The 20,203-nt window shown below is 40.7% G+C and overlaps 1 long non-coding RNA gene across 1 annotated transcript; it reads left to right on the forward strand.

The window, feature by feature from the left end:
* The first annotated feature begins 2,245 nt into the window (after nucleotides 1–2,245).
* LOC138667136 (uncharacterized) lies at nucleotides 2,246–18,935 on the forward strand. The gene is made up of 3 exons (XR_011318611.1): nucleotides 2,246–2,382; nucleotides 11,207–11,358; nucleotides 18,813–18,935. It is a non-coding gene; the product is annotated as an uncharacterized lncRNA (long non-coding RNA).
* The last annotated feature ends 1,268 nt before the right edge of the window (nucleotides 18,936–20,203 follow it).

Consider the following 20,203-nt stretch of genomic DNA (forward strand, 5'->3'; position numbering starts at 1 on the left):
TGCTGATTCTATTTTCATAACTACGTATGTGCTTTCCTCTCATTTCACCGTTATTACATGTGGGGGGCTGCTATTTCTGTGGGGTGTTTCTCTGGAGGCAAGTGAGGTCTGTGTTTCTTCTGATAGGGGAAGTTAATCCTTTGGCTGGCGCGAGACGTCTAGGAATCATCGTAGGCACGTTCCCCGGCTACTGCTAGTTGTGTGTTTAGGTTCAGGATCGCGGTCAGCTCAGGTTCCATCACCCTAGAGCTTGTTTTGTTTTTGTGCTTGTCCTTTTGTGATCCCCTGCCATTGGGATCATGACACCATCCCAAACGTAAAGCATGGTGGGGGAAACATCAAACTTTGGGTGTTTTTTCTGTCAAGTGACAGGACAATTGCACCATATTGAAGCGAGGAAGGATGGGGTCATGTATCGTTAGATTTTGGCCAACAACCTCCTTCCTTCGGTAAGAGCATTGTAGATGGGTTGCGGCTGCGTCTTCCAGAAGCATCTCAAGGTCCTCATATCAGAGTCCAATAAAAAAATTTGGAGGGAGCAGAAACTTGTAATGCCAGCATCCCTGTGTGCCTCCTGCTCATGGCAGGATTGCCGGAGTACTCACCACTCCTGGCCATGCTGTAAGCTCTGTGTCCTCTACTTGCTGTGCATTTTTCCTGGCAGCATGCTTAGGGTGCATGAGTGGGAACTTTCTGGTTCTTAAAGAGACAGTGCATGCACTCCTAAGATGTCCCCAGCCAATAGCTGGGAGGCATCTGGTACTCATGCCACTTTCCTCCATTGGGAGGTGGCTATTTAACATCATGGACTTTAGTGTTCCTGCTTGTCTGCATCTGTTGTTCCCTGCTGGTCTGCATCTGTGTTTCCCTGCTAGTCCCTATCTGTGTTTCCCTGCTAGTCCCTATCTGTGTTTCCCTGCTAGTCCCTACCTGCGGTTCCCTGCTTGTCCGCATCTGCAGTCCCCTGCATATCAGCCATGCCTACCTGCCAGTATATCAGTTGGTTATGCCAATCTGCACTGACCTGTCTGTGTTCCAGCCGTGGCTGCCAGTAACTGCCTGTGAATCAGCTGTGCCTACCTACAATACCTGCCTGCACTTTCCGTTACAGTGCCCTGTCCCTTTGGGGGTCAGCTGCTACTACGAGACGCTGCCCTTGAGTGTTACCTGGCAGCTACCTGCCGCACAAATCTGACCTCACCATTAGAGGCTCCAGCGAAGACCTAGGTAGCTACTTAGTCATGCCCCTCCGGGGTAAGTCTGATATGTGGCACAGTCAGGCCATAATCCACGCTCATGCTAAAAAGTCAGAGCGCGAGCCTAACAAAACTCAATGTTGCTCAGTGACAATTCCCAAAACCTGAAAGATCTGGGGAAGATCTGTATGGAGGAGGGGGCCAAATTCCCTGCTGTACTGTCTGCAAACCTGGTCAAGAACTACAGGAAACGTCTGACCTCTGTAATTGCAAACAAAGGTTTCTGTACCAAATCGTATGTTAAGTTTTTCTATTATATCATATACTTATTTCATGTAATAAAATGCAAATTAATTATGTAAAAATCATACAATGGGATTTTTTGTTTTTTATTTTTGATTCTGATTCTCACAGTTGAAGTGTAGCTACGATAAAAATTACACACCTTCATTCTTTGTAGGTGGGAAAACGTGCAAAATCGGCGGTATATCAAATACTTATTTTCCCCACTGTATATCATTATGTGTCTATCTATCTGAAGTATTTGATGCTAAACCACATATCAGATGGAGTCCTGTTAATTGAGATCAAACAGATGAAGAAGACAAGGTGAAGAGGGGCAGCGCTAACAGTGAAGTGACCGCAAAAACTCCCTGCGCAGCAAACGCCCGGTGTACCAACAACCATAAGAATCGGACTATCGACTGTGCTGCTCTAAGAAGAAACAAAGTAGTTCAGTAAAGTGAAATTACTGTGTTGATTGCAGTTACCTGTTATTTGCTACTTCTGGTGAGGTTGCACCATAATTCCAAAATGTTTGTATCCATAAAGTGTGAAAGACGTTCTTTGTGATTCACTCGTAGACCGCCAGACCTCATAATACAAACAGATAGAAGGAAGTTTTACTTTGCAGTAGCTCTACTCCATCCATATGAGACCCATAGATGATTACTGTCTGATATTCCGCAGAACACCAAGCCATTGTTCCTCCTTGCTTCTTCGGTGATGTCAGACCGTGCTCCGGTCTCACCTTGTAAACATTATAGGGTGCACACCTTGTCGGATAAACATTGATCCTGGAGGACGAGAACACGGAAGAATGAATGTAAAGAGGGGAATAATGAAGACATTGAGCCGACGACACAGCAAAGGGAAGTCCATGTATGGAGCAGATGACATCCCACAGGTCAATGTAGTCTTCTTTTAGGGTAACTTTAATAACCCATTTAACGGTTTATGCTTTTAGAATCTGAGATCTGTGTGAGGATTTATTTTTTTGAGGTAGAAAAATGGAACAACAATAAATGCAATAGAGTCTTATCCGGGTAAAAATGGGAAGACCGAAAGTAATGGTACTCACTTGGAGTGGTTGGGCGACCACAACCACTGTAAAGGCTCGAGGCTGCTGCAGACCCACAGCTAAGATAACGTCAGAAATTGAATGAATGGGTTAAAACTGCGCTGCCGTAATGATGATGGAAAAGGAAAAATGGAATCCAGAATTGTGATCTATTAGTCAACACGTTTCGAGTTTTCAAACCTCTTCATCAGGACAAAAAGCCCCTGTAGTTTGTCATCATGAAGAAGTTTGGAAATTCGAAATGCTTTGACTAATAAATCACATTCCTGGAATCTGTCTGTCACACCGTTATCGGCGATAAAGGGGCAGGACGGCGTACTGGGACCCGAACCTGTCTCTGCCACTATAATGGGGCCCTGGCTTTCCCTTATCTCAGGGGTACCTATGATGGTTAGGAGGCCTGAGCCGCCAGCATATGCCTGTCTCCTGTGCAGGCCCTGTCAGTGGCCCCCTTTCCCCCCAAGGGAGGTGCACTGCATCAGTGTATAAATACAACAATAAACAGGGTATACATAAATGGTAACTCAAAGTCTCAAACTCACCAAATGCTCACACAACCACAGAGGAAACACAGAGAAGGGAAGAGAAGGAAAAAACTTAGGAAGGAAAACAGGTTTAACATACAACCAAAACAGACACCAAAACAGACACCAATCTCTGTAAATAAACCTCCAAACTCCAAATCCCACACTCCTTCAACCTCCAAGCCAGGCAGCAGAACTGATCACTGACAATAGCTGTAGTCAGGGCTGGGTCTATATAGAGGATGAGATTACAAAATTCACTTCAGCTGAGAGACCCAGCTCTCAGCAACTCAGCAATAAGGTTAACTCCTGCACTGCTGGCACAAAGCAGCCAGTTCAGAATACAGGAGAAGAGCTTCTGTTCACTGTGTGTGAATGAGGCCCAGAGTGCTGCGGTTCTCTGGAACCTCTCTGTCGCGGTAGCCCCGTGACACTGTCTTTCCTTTTCCATCATCATTATGGCAGCACAGTTTTAACCCATTCATTCAGATTCTGAGGATTTATTTTTTTGTATTTTATAAGGGAATCGTTTTAGAGTTTGTAACATTTTGCGGCCTTCAAGTGATTAGTTCCCACAGACAATCGCAGACCAAATAAATATTAACAGTTCGCTTTTACGGAACACAACAACAGATACAGTGATACAGATTTGTTCTTTCTTTACTCCAACTTTGAGAAGCTTTAATACTTTGATGAGGAACAATTTTTAATGGTTGTGGAACAACTTAGAACCACAGCAATAAAGATACCAAATATCAAATATTTTGCCTGATGAAGATACTATTTTGGTATCTTCTTTGATTGGTCATTATTTCCTGCATGCGAACAGACAGGAACAGCAGTTGCTGACCAGCTGTAATTCTTTACTAGAGTTGTGCCTGTAATGGCACAAACCCAAAAGTTGAGCCCTCCCCCCCTAATCTACAGTACCTACAGTTCATCTCCACTTTATGTTGTGTTTATTTAGTTAGAACGCGCCGCATCTGTTTTTTATTTTTGCCGCAACATTTCTATGTGTGAAATGAAGCCGCCAAGCGTGGAATAATGTTATTTTTTTTAAATAAAAGACTGCAAAATCATGTTTTTTTAATGGGAAATCATTAAGACAATGGATAGATGTCCTAGGAGAAATCCTCTTTTTGTAGCCTACTACAATCCTTTTAAAACTAGTACATCATATAGAGACAAGGAAGCTTGTGCCAATTTAAAAAAACAAATATATTTTATTTAATCAAGAAAGCATTAAAAACCTATAAAAATAAATAATTCAAGGGAGATACATAAGCAGAATATGCTGCCTGCAATCTGAATACACATAGGCCTAAGAGTAAAAAAGACCTAGTGGTATACAGTGGCATACAAAGACATAAATTCAAATACTTTCAAAAATTGTGCTATACACATAAAAGGCAGAAAAAATTGCAAAGACCAAAGTCTTGAAAAATACAAAAAAGTTTTTTTAAAACAGACCCAAAGGTTCATGAGCATATATCCATTGAAGTTTAGTGCAGCGCTGAGCCCCGACGCGCGTTTTGTGTGATGCTTCATCCTGGGGGATAATTTTAAAACTAGGGATAATGAAAATAATAAAAACTCCACCTCTCTTACCCATTATAGACATGAAGACTAATTTAAAACACTTGTAAAGCTATCACGCTTAGTAATTGGAAGACCATGACCTATTGTAGATTGTAAGCTCTCTCGAGCAGGGTCGTCTAGTGTTGCTTTAATTATTGTATTGTTAACATTGTTACTTATGACTGTTGTGTTTGAAGCTGTTAAACTGTAAAGCGCTGCGGAATATGTTGGCGCTATATAAATAGAGATTATTATTATTATCATTATTACTTTTGTAGACACAAGGCTTTAAAAAAAAGTATTTGCCCAATAACTATAATAATTCTGCACAAAGTAAACTCACATGTGCACAGAACACTGTCGTCGTTCAATCATTCAATCAATCGTAGATGGTACTGTTTCATTTAAGCTAAGGTCATCTTTAAGGATCTATGGTCTAATGACAGTTGAATAATTAACGATTTAGTTGGATAAACTCATATTGAGCGGAGATATTCCAGAGTGTGACACAAAGAAAGTGATTATAATAAAGTGTCCAATCTGTTCCTGTTGTGTCCTTCGCTACCATTCTTGTTGTCTTGAGAAGAAAAAGAATAATGTGTTTTTTTAAATTTTTTTAGGAGTTTAAAATATATGCATATTTATATGGCCACCCATACGTGGCATGAGAGGGTGAACATTGTAATTATGTGATGAAACTTGCTGGAGAAAATACTTTGAGGCCGATTCATCAAGTTTGGTGTTTTGCTATGTCATCCCTGATCTAGGGTCTATTGGCGTAAAATTGTTGAGGGCCCAGTTGGTTGGGTAGATTCTCCAACGACAGGGAGAGTGGCATGGAGTGGAGTAAATGAAGAAGTGGAGTGAGACATGATGGAAGGTACATGGATCAACGGGAAATGTAAGATGGCCTATTGAAAGCAAAGCAGGAAGCACCAGATGAAGCAAAGCCGGGTGTGTAGATACATATGAGAAGATGTATAGGCAATCTGGTTCAAGATTAAATTGCAGCGCTAAGGTTAATGGTAGAGATTTATGCAAAAAAGAACTTGTAGCAAGGAAAAGATCAACATAGGATTGCAGTGAAAGATTTTCAATCTTCTAGAGATGTTGGTCTCACATAAATAGCACATATATTGGCAAACTAGAAACTTGCTTTCAGTGTTACCTTGATTGCAGAGACGAAGAAAAAGAGAACAAGAATTTTTGAATCTGAATTAATTCGATAATCAGATTATATAATTAATTTTATAATAATTGATAACAATAATAATATACAATAAAATAATAATAATAATGAATCAGATAATATATTAATTAGATAATCAGATTATAATTAATAACCCCTTCATGATTTTCCGTTTTTCCGTGTTCGTTTTTTGCTCCCCTTCTTCCCAGAGCCATAACTTTTAAACTTTTCCATCAATATGGCCATGTGAGGGCTTATTTTTTGTGAAATAAGTTGTACTTTTGAACGACAGCATTGGTTTTACCATGTCGTGTACTAGAAAACGGGAAAAAAATTCCAAGTGCGGTGAAATTGCAAAAAAAAGTGCAATCCCACACTGGTTTTTTGCTTGGCTTTTTTGCTAGGTTCACTAAATGCTAAAACTGACCTGCCATTGTGATTCTCCAGGTCATTACGAGTTCATAGACACATAACATGTATGGGTTATTTTTTATCTAAGTGGTGAAAAAAAATTAAAAACTTTGCTAAAAATAAAAAAATGGTGCCATTTTCCGATACCCGCAGTGTCTCCATTTTTCATGATCTGGGGTCGGTTATTTTTTGCGTGCCAAGCTGGCGTTTTTATTGATTGCATTTTGGTGCAGATACGTTCTTTTGATTGCCCGTTATTACATTTTAAAGCAATGTCGCGGCGACCAAAAAAATGTAATTCTGGCGTTTCGGATTTCTTTCTCGCTACACTGTTTAACGATCAGGTTAATCCTTTTTTTTATTGATAGATCAGGCGATTCTGAATGCAGCGATACCAAATATGTGTAGGTTTGATTTTTTTTTTATTGATTTATTTTGAATGGGGCGAAAGGGGGGTGATTTAAACTTTTAGATTTTTTTTTATTTTTTTCACGTTTTTTTAAACTTTTTTTAAACTTTTGCCATGCTTCAATAGCCTCCTGCTATGCAGCAGAAATGCAGGCGTGCTGTGAGCGCCGACCACAGGGGGGCGCTCACAGCAGGCCGGCATCAGTAACCATAGAGGTCTCAAGGACCTCTATGGTTACTATTCTGACACATCGCTGACCCCCGATCATGTGACGGGGGACGGCGATACGCTCTTTACCGGCCGCCCGGCCGGAAGCTCGAGTTAAATGCCGCTGTCAGCGTTTTACAGCGGCATTTAACTAGTTAATAGCGGTGGGTGAATCGCGATTTCACCCGCCGCTATTGCGGGCACATGTCAGCTGTTCAAAACAGCTGACATGTCCTGGCTTTGATGCGGGCTCACCGCCGGAGCCCACATCAAAGCGCGGTATCTGACCTCGGACGTACTATCCCGTCCAAGGTCAGAAAGAGGTTTTAATTCAAATTAGAGAATTCTTGTTCTCTTTTTATCAAAATCTTCATATCGCCTCTTAAATATCGAAAGATAGGGAAACCCTTTCAAAGCTACTATTGAAGACACAAGGTCAAGCTTCAGTCATCACATTAGGTTAGTTTAGGTGTAGATTTGCAGGACTCTGGTTCATTGACCACACTTTTAGCCTGTAGATGCCTCCCATTTGCCTAGATCCCCTAATCTTCTGATTATAAATCCAACACTATGTCCTTATTGCAGTGGTGATGTCGCACCGTACCTACAGATAAGATACCCCAATGATGCAGGCAGGTATTAGAGGATTCGGAGGCATCTGGTTCAGCAACCACAGAATACCAACATGGCCCATTCTGCTATATGAGGCAACCTTGACTGTAGCATGGGAGGAGCTCAGCACAATAAAGCCGCCAGATCTGACCAGCTATAGAGCAGCGCTTACAGGCTCTATAGTATAGCGCTGCAAGTGCCGCAATCCTTGCCTTGGAACCAATCCAGCTATCAATTATAGACTGCAGAGGTTGCCGGTAACCTTGACAAGAAGCAAGAGAAGATTAGTAATCTAATATATAAAGCTGAATGTGTGTGTGTGTGTGTGTATTTATGTCCGGGATTGGCATCTGCACCGTCGCAGCTACAGCCACAAAATGTTGCACACGTCTGGACCCCGAGAGCGTCATAGGCTATGTTGTGAGGTGAAATTTTAACCCCGAGCTTTCCAATTCACCAAACAATTTTGCCCCTATCTACATAATGGGAAAAGTGTTGGAGGCAAATTGACAGCTGCCAGATGTGAACAAGGGGGACTTAAAGAATGAGAGCGATGGCGCCAAAGAGTATATACCGTACAGTTGCTAAGGTGGGGCCCCGACATGGGATACTCACCACACACGGGGATATGAACACACACACAAAATGCGCCACACACTACCACGTGCTTGAACACATATTACCCTCAGCACACATTTCACCACAAATACACCAACCTCGCCACATAAAAGTCGAAACACAAAAGTCACCACTCAAAACTCACCACGCGCAGAACTCGCCACATGCAAAAACTAGGCTCTTGAAAAACTCGCCACAAGTGCAAAACTCACCTCATGGAAAACTCGCCACACGCAAAACTTGCACACGCGGAACAATTGCCACATGCACAAAAGTTGCAACACATGCAAAAGTTGCCTCACACAAAACTTGCACATACTCAAAAGGCACCACACATAAAACTCGCCACGCGCAAAACTCGCCATGCGCAAAACTTGCTGCACACAACTTGCTACACTAACCTGTCACATGCAACTCGACACACAAAAAGTTGCTACACGCATGTTGCCACACAAAACTCATCTCACAAAAGTCGCTACATGCATGTCGCCACACACAACTCAACACACACAACTTGACAAACGAAACTCGCCCTAAAACACACACAAGTCTGGTATTAGCCTTCAAAAATAAAAATCTGATTAATAAGCAGACAAACTACAACAAATGTACCATATAGGAAATACGGCAGCTGTCAGTCACATGACTTGTCTATTATGTGTATGTGTGAGCTAATATATACTGCCAGGGGGAGGGCTTCGTGTTGGCTGGGGATTTATCAGGCTGCCAATTTAGCTTACAAATACTGCGGTAAAAATACTGAGCAAATAACGTGTGAATGAGGTCTAATACAGGAGGAGATGACACACAGGTATATACTATATACAGGAGAGATGACACACAGATATATACTATATACAGGAGAGATGACACACAGGTATATACTATATAGAGGAGGAGATGATATACAGGTACATATATATACAGGAGGAGATGACATACAGGTATATACTATATACAGGAGGAGATGACACACAGGTATATACTATAAACAGGAGCAGATGACCTACAGGTATATGCTATATACAGGAGGAGATGACATACAGGTATATGCTATATATAGAAGATGACATGCAGGTATATACTATATACAGGAGGAGATGACACACAGATATATACTATATACAGGGAAGATGACACACAGGTATATACTATATATAGAAGGAGATGACATTCAGGTATATACTATATATAGGGGAGATGACACACAGCAGGTATATACTATATACAGGGGAGATGACATACAGGTATATACTATATACAGGAGATGACATACAGGTGTATACTATATATAAAGGAGATGACAAACATGTATATACTGAGGTGATGAGGTGAAAATGAAAAGGTGTGAGTGCAAAATGAGAGGAGTGAGGAAAAATAGTGGAGTGATCAGAAAATGACAGATGTGAGGTTGAAATGACAAGTGTTAGGGGGAATGAGAGGAGTGAGGGAGAAAATGAGAGATGTGAGGGGGAAAATGAAAGATATGATTGGGAAAATGAGAGGCGTGATGGGAAAATAAGAGAAGTGAGGTGCTATAACTAACCACAGATATTTACTATGCCCATGCAACGCCGGGCTCTTCAGCTAGTACGTGATAAATTGCAAATTTGCTTGTTTTTATAAACACTTTGAAATTTTACCCATTTAAGAAGGTGAGACAACCACTTTAAGAGCACAAACGCAGCTGTCAGGGTCATTTATTCTGCTTAATGCCAGGGGGCAGATGTCTATGATAGTGCTATTGCAGGGGTGGCACCTCATTTTATATTTACAGTACAGACCAAAAGTTTGGACACACCTTCTCATTGAAAGATTTTTTGGTATTTTCATGGCTATGAAAATTGTACATTCACACTGAAGGCATCAAAACTATGAATTAACACATGTGGAATTATATACTTAACAAAAAAGTGTGAAACAACTGAAAATATGTCTTATATTCTAGGTTCTTCAAAGTAGCCACCTTTAGCTTTGATGACTGCTTTGCACACTCTTGGCATTCTCTTGATGAGCCAATTTTGTTGGCCAATTTTCACCTACAAAACACGTGCAATTGTGCATTATGAGGAACTATTGAACTGCAAAGGACCCATATATTGTTCTTGCACAGGGACGCTCTTCTGTTTGTGTCTATCCGTGACCAGCACCTAAGCCAAAGTGCAACTCTGGAACTAGAATTTGTGCCTCAAAAACAGCCCTCTGTTCTACTTGTGTGGATTCTATAGGATGACATTTATCGGGCCTCATTCTTCAAAATTGTCTTACACTAAAACAGTCTTTATTACCTTTCTTGACCAATGAGGTTTCATTTTACTAGAACCGTGTAGGACATAAACGAGATCCATCACCCCTTTCCCAGTTCTTGTGGAGGATGGTAGTGTTCCTAATCAGGTGCCCTGTAGGACATTGTATGTGTTGTAGGCTCTGTGTGTTTTCACGTACCAAGCCTAGATTAACAATATGTTGATGATCTCATTACTAGGTTAAAGAGTTTAACAGGTATTCCCAGTATTATAAGTGCCCTAATTATAAGATACCTTCCTGGATGACTTTTAGCACATTCCTGCTGAACCACAATCGTTGCCCAAGAATTTTTGATTGACCTACTTTATTCAGATTAGGAAAAATGTTACGTTGCCATATATGAGCAAGATAATTTATATAGAGATAATAAAACCAAAAGTGACGACATCTTTCAAACGATCACATAGAAAGAACATCTTAGACAATGTGTGGACGCATTGATTCTCCTGCACTGGTCGATCATGTAATAGATGCTGTCAACACCGGATATCCTCTTTGTTGGGCCATAGCAGTCCTAAATCATTCTTGACACCAAAAAGAGTAATTTCCCCATGATGGTAAGATTTAATTTCTGGAAAAATTAGAAAATAAAAAGTAATTTTAAAAATATAGAAATTCATATAATTATATAATACATAGAAACGAGGGACCCTATTCACCAGAATGCACATTTTTCGGGATACAATTTGTACGAATCAGTCAAAATGATGGACAACTGCCGCAATTCTGCTGGATTATTTTGAGAACGGTTGTCCTTCACACTCATCTTCTTTTCTTCTATTGCTTCCAATCTAGCGCCGAGACCAATTTGAGTTCTGTGATTGGCCTCATACGTGGGGTGAGGACATATGTAACGACCAGCATGGAGTGTGGGAAGAAAAAAAGGCCACTTTAGAATACTGACATGGAGGATTGGAGTTACAGCAGAGGCAGAGGTGTTAGAACAGGTAAGGATAGGTGCACAAAGATGTATTTTTGTACATGCCAATCATATCAGTTTTCCTAGAAGCTGCCGCCCAAATTTGACGAAATCTGCTAATAAAATTGAATTTCAGGAGTTTTACTCATCTCAGTATATTGTAGAAGTCATTTGTTAAAAGTAGTTAAAACGGAAGAAAAATACCCCAAAAATTATCTGGGTAAAAAAAAAATTAGTGGCGTGATTGTCTCCAAAGTTACCTTCATATGGGGTTGTTTTCTACTTCAACAATGCTTTACGAAGTAAAACCACTTATAAGAAAGTTTTCTAACCCATGATGATTTTTTGGAATATTTTGGGAGATTTTTACAAATAGTTTAGCACACACTATAATTTTAAGTTATTTTAAAAAAAAACTAAACCATCCTTTCGCTATCTTTTTAGGGAAAAAAATATTAAAACTGATCTTAGTATCAGAGTCCCAGTGGGTGTAAACTTACTAAACCTTGCAAGATTGTGAATACAGATCGGCAAATCTGAACAGTTACGTTTCGGGGTCCGTACCGAACACCTAGTGTCCGTGCACAGATCCCCTAAACCATCCTTTGGCTATTTTTTTTTAGGAAAAAACTGATCTTAGTATCAGAGTCCCAGTGGGTGTAAACTTACTAAACCTTGCAAGATTGTGAATACAGATCGGCAAATCTGAACAGTAAAGTTTCGGGGTCCGTACCGAACACCTAGTGTCCGTGCACAGATCCCGAACATGGACTTCTCCGGAAGTCCTTGTTTCTGTTCAGGTTCAGCAGCCCGAACAAAGCTTGTTGAAAGGCTGCAGCACTTCTGGCCCCAGCACAGCCATATCAAGTATTGTCATGGCTGTGATTGGCCGGCGGAGCACTGTTTGAATACACTTTAAAAAAAAGAAGTCCATTCTATTTTTGATAACCAGCAGAGGAAAAACTGACAACTGCAGGCTGCAGCCCTCAGCTGTCAGCTTCATCTTAGAATAGAGGGGTCCCCATGCCATTTTTTTAAATTGTTTATTAATTAATTTTAAAAATGTTCTGGAGCCATCCCCTTTTTTGATAGCCAGGCAAGTTAAAGCAGACAGCTGAGGGCTGATAGTAGGCTTGGAAGGGACCATGGATATTTAACCCATCCCAGACTAAATAAATCAGCACTCAGTCGCTCTAGAAAAAGGCGCATCCATTAGATGTGCTAATTCTGGTGTTTTGCCCAGCTCTTTCCACTTGCCTAGGTGCAGGGGCAAGTGGGATAATAAATTGAGGTTGATGTCAGCTTTATGAATCGGGATTATAAACTGGTGTGCATGCAGCATGTACGCGCACATTCACACTGGCCACTGAACAGAAAAAGAAAACAAAGACAGAAACATAATGATTGAATACCCTGTAGTAAATAAATAAACAGCACAGTGCATGAAAATAATATAGGGTGCGTAGCTAAAATGTTTTTTGATCAAAAAATGCAAAAGCTGTCCAGTCTCTTCACGGTGACCCTAATTGGGACAATCCTAACTCTAATATTAAAATAGTAGTAGTAGTACTCATCAGCCGGCTCCTGATTGGCGGTAACGTTTTTACAGATGGTCACAGCTGCTTGCTCACACGCTGCCATCTGGGTGACAGCATGAGAACTGCTGGATGTTACGGTCTCCCATTCATTTGAATGGGGTCTAGGTTTGGATTCGAGGTCGGGTACCATTTGGGTACAAAAAAACAAACTTTTCCTTAAAGTTAGGCCAAACCCGCCGGACATGAACATCAAAGGGTCCACCCATCACTATTTGTGAACACGAATTGATGTGAGAGATAACAGATTGGGTAACTCACTGTATAAATAGAAAGTGAGAAGTAACCAGTCTTCCAAACAGATGTAATTTGACGCCTGTAATTTATGAATCATAATAAATAAATCCTAGCAACAAGTAATTGTCTCCAAAGTCACGTTCATATGGGCTTCTTTTCTGCTTCAACAATGCTTCTCAAACTTTTTTTTTTTAATTACACAAAGAAAGTTTTTTTTTACCCTTGATGAGTTTTAGTCTTTTTTTAGAAATACTTTTCTAAAATTTTCAAAAATATTTCATTTTCAAAAATATTTTAGCATACATGGCAATTTAAAGTTATTTAAATGCCCCATAGGCTCCCAAAGGATCCTCTAGGCTACAGTTTTAGGGAAAGAATTATTAAAACTAATCTTAGTACCAGAGTCCCAGTGGGTGTAAAGTTAACAATCCTTGTAAGAGTGTGAACAACGATTGATGATAGCAGATTGGGAAACTCACGGTGTAAACAGAAAATGATAAATGATCAATTTTACAAGCAGTTGGGATAATCTATATGTGGACTCTGGCCAGGAGCCGGATATATCACCTATATGCCATTAACAAGTCAAATATTACGGATGACCGGATATCGCTAGTTTACATAGCTGTAATCAAACATTAATAATGAGAAACTGGTTCTGTGATTACTGAATTTCACGACACCCAAAGAATATTAATTGGGTTGTTAGATTTACACATTTGCACATTTATACACCCTACCAGGGAACAATGAGTACATAAAGGAGGATCGTTCATTCCGCTAAACCTGTCTCATTCCAGAGGACCTGGATAGTCTGATGAAGTGTGTAGTGCTTCTTTGTGGAGGAGCTGAAGACTTTTGTACTTTCCCTCCACATTCCAAAACTTAATCACATGATAGTTGGCTTTATATTATTGGCTCTTGTGGGAAATCACATTTTCAGGTGGGAGTGATGTGAACGGTGTTAATCTCTGTACAAAACTGTGAATATTTTAGTGCTACAGTTTAAAACGAAAAGCAGGTTAACTGATGAAAAAGCAGGAGAACACATATGGTAGATACTTGTAGGTTATTTCTGATCATTCATGGCCTCTAATAGGCTCTTTGCTGCCTCAAAATGGGCAGTTGTGGAAACTTTGCTGTACGGTTAAATTACGACTAGTTATCTTCTTTTTTTTTAATGCTATTTTAAAATAAAATATGAAGCTAATTAACCTGTAGTCTTCACTGAAGTGTTGTGTCTAGAGCTACTATTTATTTATTTTACTCACTTATATGGTGCCATCATATTCCCCAGGGCTGTACTGTACAAACATCATCTTCACTGTCCTCATTGGGGCTCATAATCTAAATTCCCTAGTATTTTGTCTTTGGAGTGTGAGAGGAAACTGAAGAATGTTGAGGAAACTCACGCAAACGAGGGGAAAACATAGACACTTGTTGGCAGCGGATTAATCTCTGTACTCTCCAGCCATTCAACAGTGAATATACATGTATTCAGGAACAAAGATAACACAGCTTACAACCGGTATTTCCTATAGCTTAGGATCTTACCATCTTCTCTGTCAGCTTTCAAAGTGGAAGTAAGACGTGCTCCAGGAACACACACCGTGAGCAGGAACTTCCTGTTTGTTTATTGTTTACTTTTTTAACAATGCTTTACTGGCAATATGACACTATTGCACTATTATACAATAGTAATTAGTAGTTGATGCAATGTATACAATAATAAGCATTATTCCAGCTTGCAGATGTTTTCCTTGGTGGGATTTAGACCCAGGACCCCAGTGCTGGAAAGAAACAGTGCCAACCACTGACCCAACATGCTAACCACTGAGACACCACGCTGCCCACTATACAGTTATACAAATCTACACTCCATGATAAAAGACTGCAGTCTGTGTGGCCAGATATCGTAGCTATATTTATTATATTTCCTTCTTTGACATCTTCTTTTTATTCATGCATGGTCACACCATTCGCAAACGAGATTCCATGTTTTACATTGAAAGGGGTTGGTCTTTTCAACAAAGGTCATTTTCAGCCGCCCATGAACAATCACTTTGTACAATCTTATTTACATCTGGTGTAAAAAGATATAGAGCGATTAAGGAACAATTTTTATGTGAAAGGTGGACATAATTTATGTGAAATAAGGATTTGGCTTGTAACACTGCATTAACGGTTAAAACAGCCGATAAAGGCGGGCAGTTGTTGTTATGGATAGTGACAAATAAAAAGAGGAAATATTTAGTCAATTAGCTGACCGAATGGTTTATGAGAAATTATCGGTTGATCCAACTGTGTGATTCCAAAGAGAGTTACAGCTTCTGATCAATGATTCCTTATTGGATGGACTCATTGATCAGAAGCTGTCTGATTATCTATTTCTTGAATCTCCTGTGGTGCCTGTATTATATACACTGCCGAAGATCCACAAAGATCTGCAAAACCCCCCTGGGCACCCTATTGCATTAAGGAGGGGTTCCCTATTTAATAGAGTAGCCATTTTTCTAGACAAGGTATTGCGCCGTTTTGCTGTATCAGCCAAGTCATATATAAGGGACACCAATGATTTTTTGAAAAGGATCGTTGGGATTAAAGAGTCAGAGACGACAATACTTGCATCATTTGATGTTGTCTCCTTATATACCTCCATTGAGCATGAGAAAGGTTTACAAGCAGTCGATGTGGTGCTACTAGGCTCAGACATGGCCCCAGAGTGTGCACGGATGGTCCTCACTCTGCTGGAGTTCATCCTCAGGAGAAATTATTTCCTCTTTTTTGGGATGATTACTACCTGCAGAGGCGGGGTACCGCCATGGTGTCCAATGTGACGCCTACTTATGCTAACATCTACATGGCGGTATTTGAGGACCAGCATGTGTACAAATCCACCTACTGGCACCATGTTCGATCCTGGTGGCGCTACATCGACGATATTTTTGTCATTTGGGATGGTGGATATGAGGATCTCCTTTGTTTTAAAAACTAGATTAATGATGTGTTTCCAGAATTGAAATTTACACTAACTTGTTCTACAGAACGGATACAATTTTTAGATACGATGGTATACAAAAATAGTAGTTTTCTGGGTACGGATTTGTTTGTGAAAGACACTGATAGGAACAATTTGCTTCTATATAACAGTAATCATCCTAAAAAAATGATAGACTCTCTTCCTTGGAGTCAGTTACTTTGTGTCCGTAGGATAGTATCTGATGAAGAGAGGATCGATCATAGGTTGGATGAAATGTTCAAATAATTCATTATGACGGGGAATCCAAAAAGAGAGGTTCTGGATATAAGGAAAAGGCAAAAAATTGAGAGATGAAATACATAAAAAGCATGATAGACCTGTTTCTAAATGTGTACCATTTGTTTCTACTTATGTTCCAGCGAGTAGACAGATTGGTAATATCTTGAGGAAACACTGGAGATTACTCTAGAAGGGTTTACCATCAATACCGGATTTTGCTTCTTTTCCTATTCTTTCTTATAGGAGGGGACAAAACTTGAAAGATAGACTTGTAAAATCGGATGTGGGGTCCTTTAAAAATTCTATACAGACCACTTTATGTCCTCCTAGGCAGTGTAATTTTCCCTGCCTGAATTGTGCATGTTGCAGTAATATGCTTAATGGTGATTGCTTTTATCGCCCCCATACTGGGAAAAAATTCTTGATTAACAATAGATATACCTGTACTTCCAGTTTTGTGATATGTCTGCTGCTGGGTTGATGTATGTGGGTGAGACGACGATGGAAATAAAGTCATGGATAAGTAAGCATAGTGTTAGGGCTAGCGGAACACACTGAGTATAGTTAGGTAGCTACAAGATGCGTTTGCAGCCCAGGGTCCACCGTGCAGAGATATCTGCTGCAAAGTAACGGCGGATAACCTCTGAGCTCACACGTGGGTTAAGCTTCACCCCATTTGAACTGGAAGCGATCTCTGTTGGCTCACAGAGTCGCGCCTGTGCACAAAACTATTACCCTAACTAAGGGTTGTGCTTGCTCTGGAACTCTTCTGTGCTAACCGCACACATGAAGGAACCAGATGCTAAGCCAAGGCTAATTGCCCCCACTGACGCTAGCTGCCTGCCTGAGTGTACAGTCTCAAAGCTACAGCTTCACACCACTTATGTAAAGAGTGGTATAGTATACACTGGAATAAGCCAAACACATTTGATACTAGTGCATGGCCGTGCGGCCATGCAAACCTTTTATAGTTGCAGCTCTACAGGACCTTCCTGGTGGACCAATAGGAGCTGCAACAGGGCCTGAGCATGTGACCCCCGACCTCCAATGAGAGGTCCTCCCGTGGGCATGCTCAGTGCGTAAAAAGCAGGACTTAGTCCCAGAAAAGCCTTCTTGCCGCTGACCAGTGCTGGCTACAAGGGCAGAGCCTGGAAAAGAAACAGTAACCATTCGAACAGTATCAAGCTGAGCCAGATGCTGAGACCGACTTCTCTGCTGAGCAGGCTCCACTGCAGCTGGAGAAGAATGGGAGACTGCAGCGGACATGGTTCGAGATTCCCTCTGTGCAGTGGCGGGAACTCGACGCCTAACACATAAGAGCACAATTAGGACTAAGTTGATAGATCCTCCTGTACCAAAGCAGTTTTGTGAGTTGAGGCATTCTGTCAATCAGCTTAGATTTAGGGTGATAGATAGTGTCCCAATACAGAGGAGGGGATAGATTGACGATCTTAAAGAAAAAAGAAATTCAAAGGATTTCTACCCTCAAGGTACCTTCACACTAAACGATATCACTAGCGATCCATGACGTTGCAGCGTCCTCGCTAGCGATATCGTTCAGTTTGACATGCAGCAGCGATCAGGATCCTGCTGTGCCATCGTTGGTCAGCGCAGAAAGTCCAGAACTTTATTTCGTCGCTGGACCTCCTGCAGACATCGCTGAATCGGCGTGTGTGACGCCGATTCAGCAATGTCTTCACTGGTAACCAGGGTAAAAATCGGGTTATTAAGCGCAGGGCCGCGCTTAGTAACCCGATGTTTACCCTGGTTACCAGTGTAAACGTAAAAAAAAAACAAACACTACATACTTACATTCCGGCGTCTGTCCTCTCCGGCGCTGTGCTTCTCTGCGCTATGTAAGCACAGCAGCCGGAAAGCACAGCGGTGACATCACCGCTGTGCTCTGCTTTCCGGCCGGCGCTCAGTGCAGAGAAGCAGAGCGCCGGAGAGGACAGACGCCGGAATGTAAGTATGTAGTGTTTGTTTCTTTTTACGTTTACGCTGGTAACCAGGGTAAACATCGGGTTACTATGCGCGGCCCTGCGCTTAGTAACCCGATGTTTACCCTGGTTACCAGGGGACTTCGGCATCGTTGGTCGCTGGAGAGCTGTCACACAGCGACCACACAGCGATGCTGCAGCGATCAGGATCGTTGTCTAGATCGCTGCAGCGTCGCTTAATGTGACGGTACCTTTAGTGCGTTATATCCAAGGGGGCTCAATATAGATTACAATCTACAGATTTGTTTATCTTGAATCCTCTGTATAGGGGGCATCTTCTGGGATATATTTGTTGATTTTTCTATTTTTTTCATTTTTATTTTTTTTTCTCTTCTTTTGTTTTATCTAAATTTGTTTTTATTAATTAATTTTTTGTATATATTTTTTGCAGATATTGTCACTGACTGCAGGGAGTGAGCAGTGGACATGGGGAATCGGAGCCTGGAAATTGGACCCTAATGTTATTTTAAATATGTCTGTATATTTCCCCATGCCTCTCTTTTCTTCTCTCCTGATGGTCATGTGATAATAAAGATAAAAAGTTTTGTGCAGGACTTATCGTGCATATTATTGGCTATATATGCTGTATAAATCATATTTTTGTATTTAGATCTGAGCTACAAATGAGTCTGATGGCGCTTCGATCGCTGTGCAAGGTAGCAGTCATGTGACTTGATCATATTGTGGCTTCCTGACGTCAGCGCTCCACTGCGCATGCGCGAATAGAGCGAACACACAGAAGCAGTAACGGCGAATAGAGTCCCTTCTTACAAAGAGCACAACAGTGTACATAGCACTGATTAGCCGGTTAGAGCACCTAGGATATTGTGGGCAATGATTGGTTAGATACATAAACACACAAGGGGTGAGTCCCGATTGGGATTTGGTTTCTATAACAACATTCCTTGATCTGTATGTGATTGGCTGTTTTTTCTGATACTTGTTTGTTTGTTTTTTTGCAAAATTCTTTGTTTTGTTTTTTTCTTTTCATGTGTTTCAAGGTAAAATCGATTTTGAAATCGATTAACTTTAATGATATATTATGTGCATATTTTGTATTTAAGCCAAGTGGGCAGTACCTTTCGAGCGATTGGTGTGCATGTGCCACCACACTATATAAGGCTGTCATTTTATGTTTTGTACATGCTTGATAAAGACCTACAATGGTTGAAACATTGCATCATTGCAGAATAAAACTCTTTTAATCTTTCATCACCTGGATGGGATGCTGTTCCTTTTTGGACTGGACTGTGTTTTCTTTCCAATTGGGCCATTGGACTGGAACGTGCACCGCTGCATTGAAGTGCTGTCGGCTGCTACTTATTTTTACTTGATCTTTTTATTCATCTACCAAATGAAGCTTAGGAAATAGTTGGGAAAAAATGAAGAGTGTCAATTTTGAAAAAAAAAGAATAGTCTATAAAATCTGATTCCGCATTATTAGTTTGTTAGTTAACAAAAACTGATATTGCGGATATACATCAATATTTATTCCAAAAACAGAACCTGCTGCTCAGCAATTAGAGCAGCTCCCAAACATGATATATTCCTACAAAAGAATGGAGCAATGCGCCCTCAATAAATAAATGTGGTGAAACAACAATATTATGAACAATCAATATGCAATTTTATTAACTAACAAGTATTAATATGGGTATTGATAACCCACAGAAAGATACAGGACTGTTATGATCAGGTGGCCTTGGAGCAGCATGAAATGACCTTCGCTGGAGCAGTGGTAACTTTACTAAGTGCAAACCCTGATCCTATCATCGCAACTAG

The sequence above is a fragment of the Ranitomeya imitator genome, chromosome 2 (assembly GCF_032444005.1).
Source record: "Ranitomeya imitator isolate aRanImi1 chromosome 2, aRanImi1.pri, whole genome shotgun sequence".
NCBI lineage: Eukaryota > Metazoa > Chordata > Amphibia > Anura > Dendrobatidae > Ranitomeya > Ranitomeya imitator.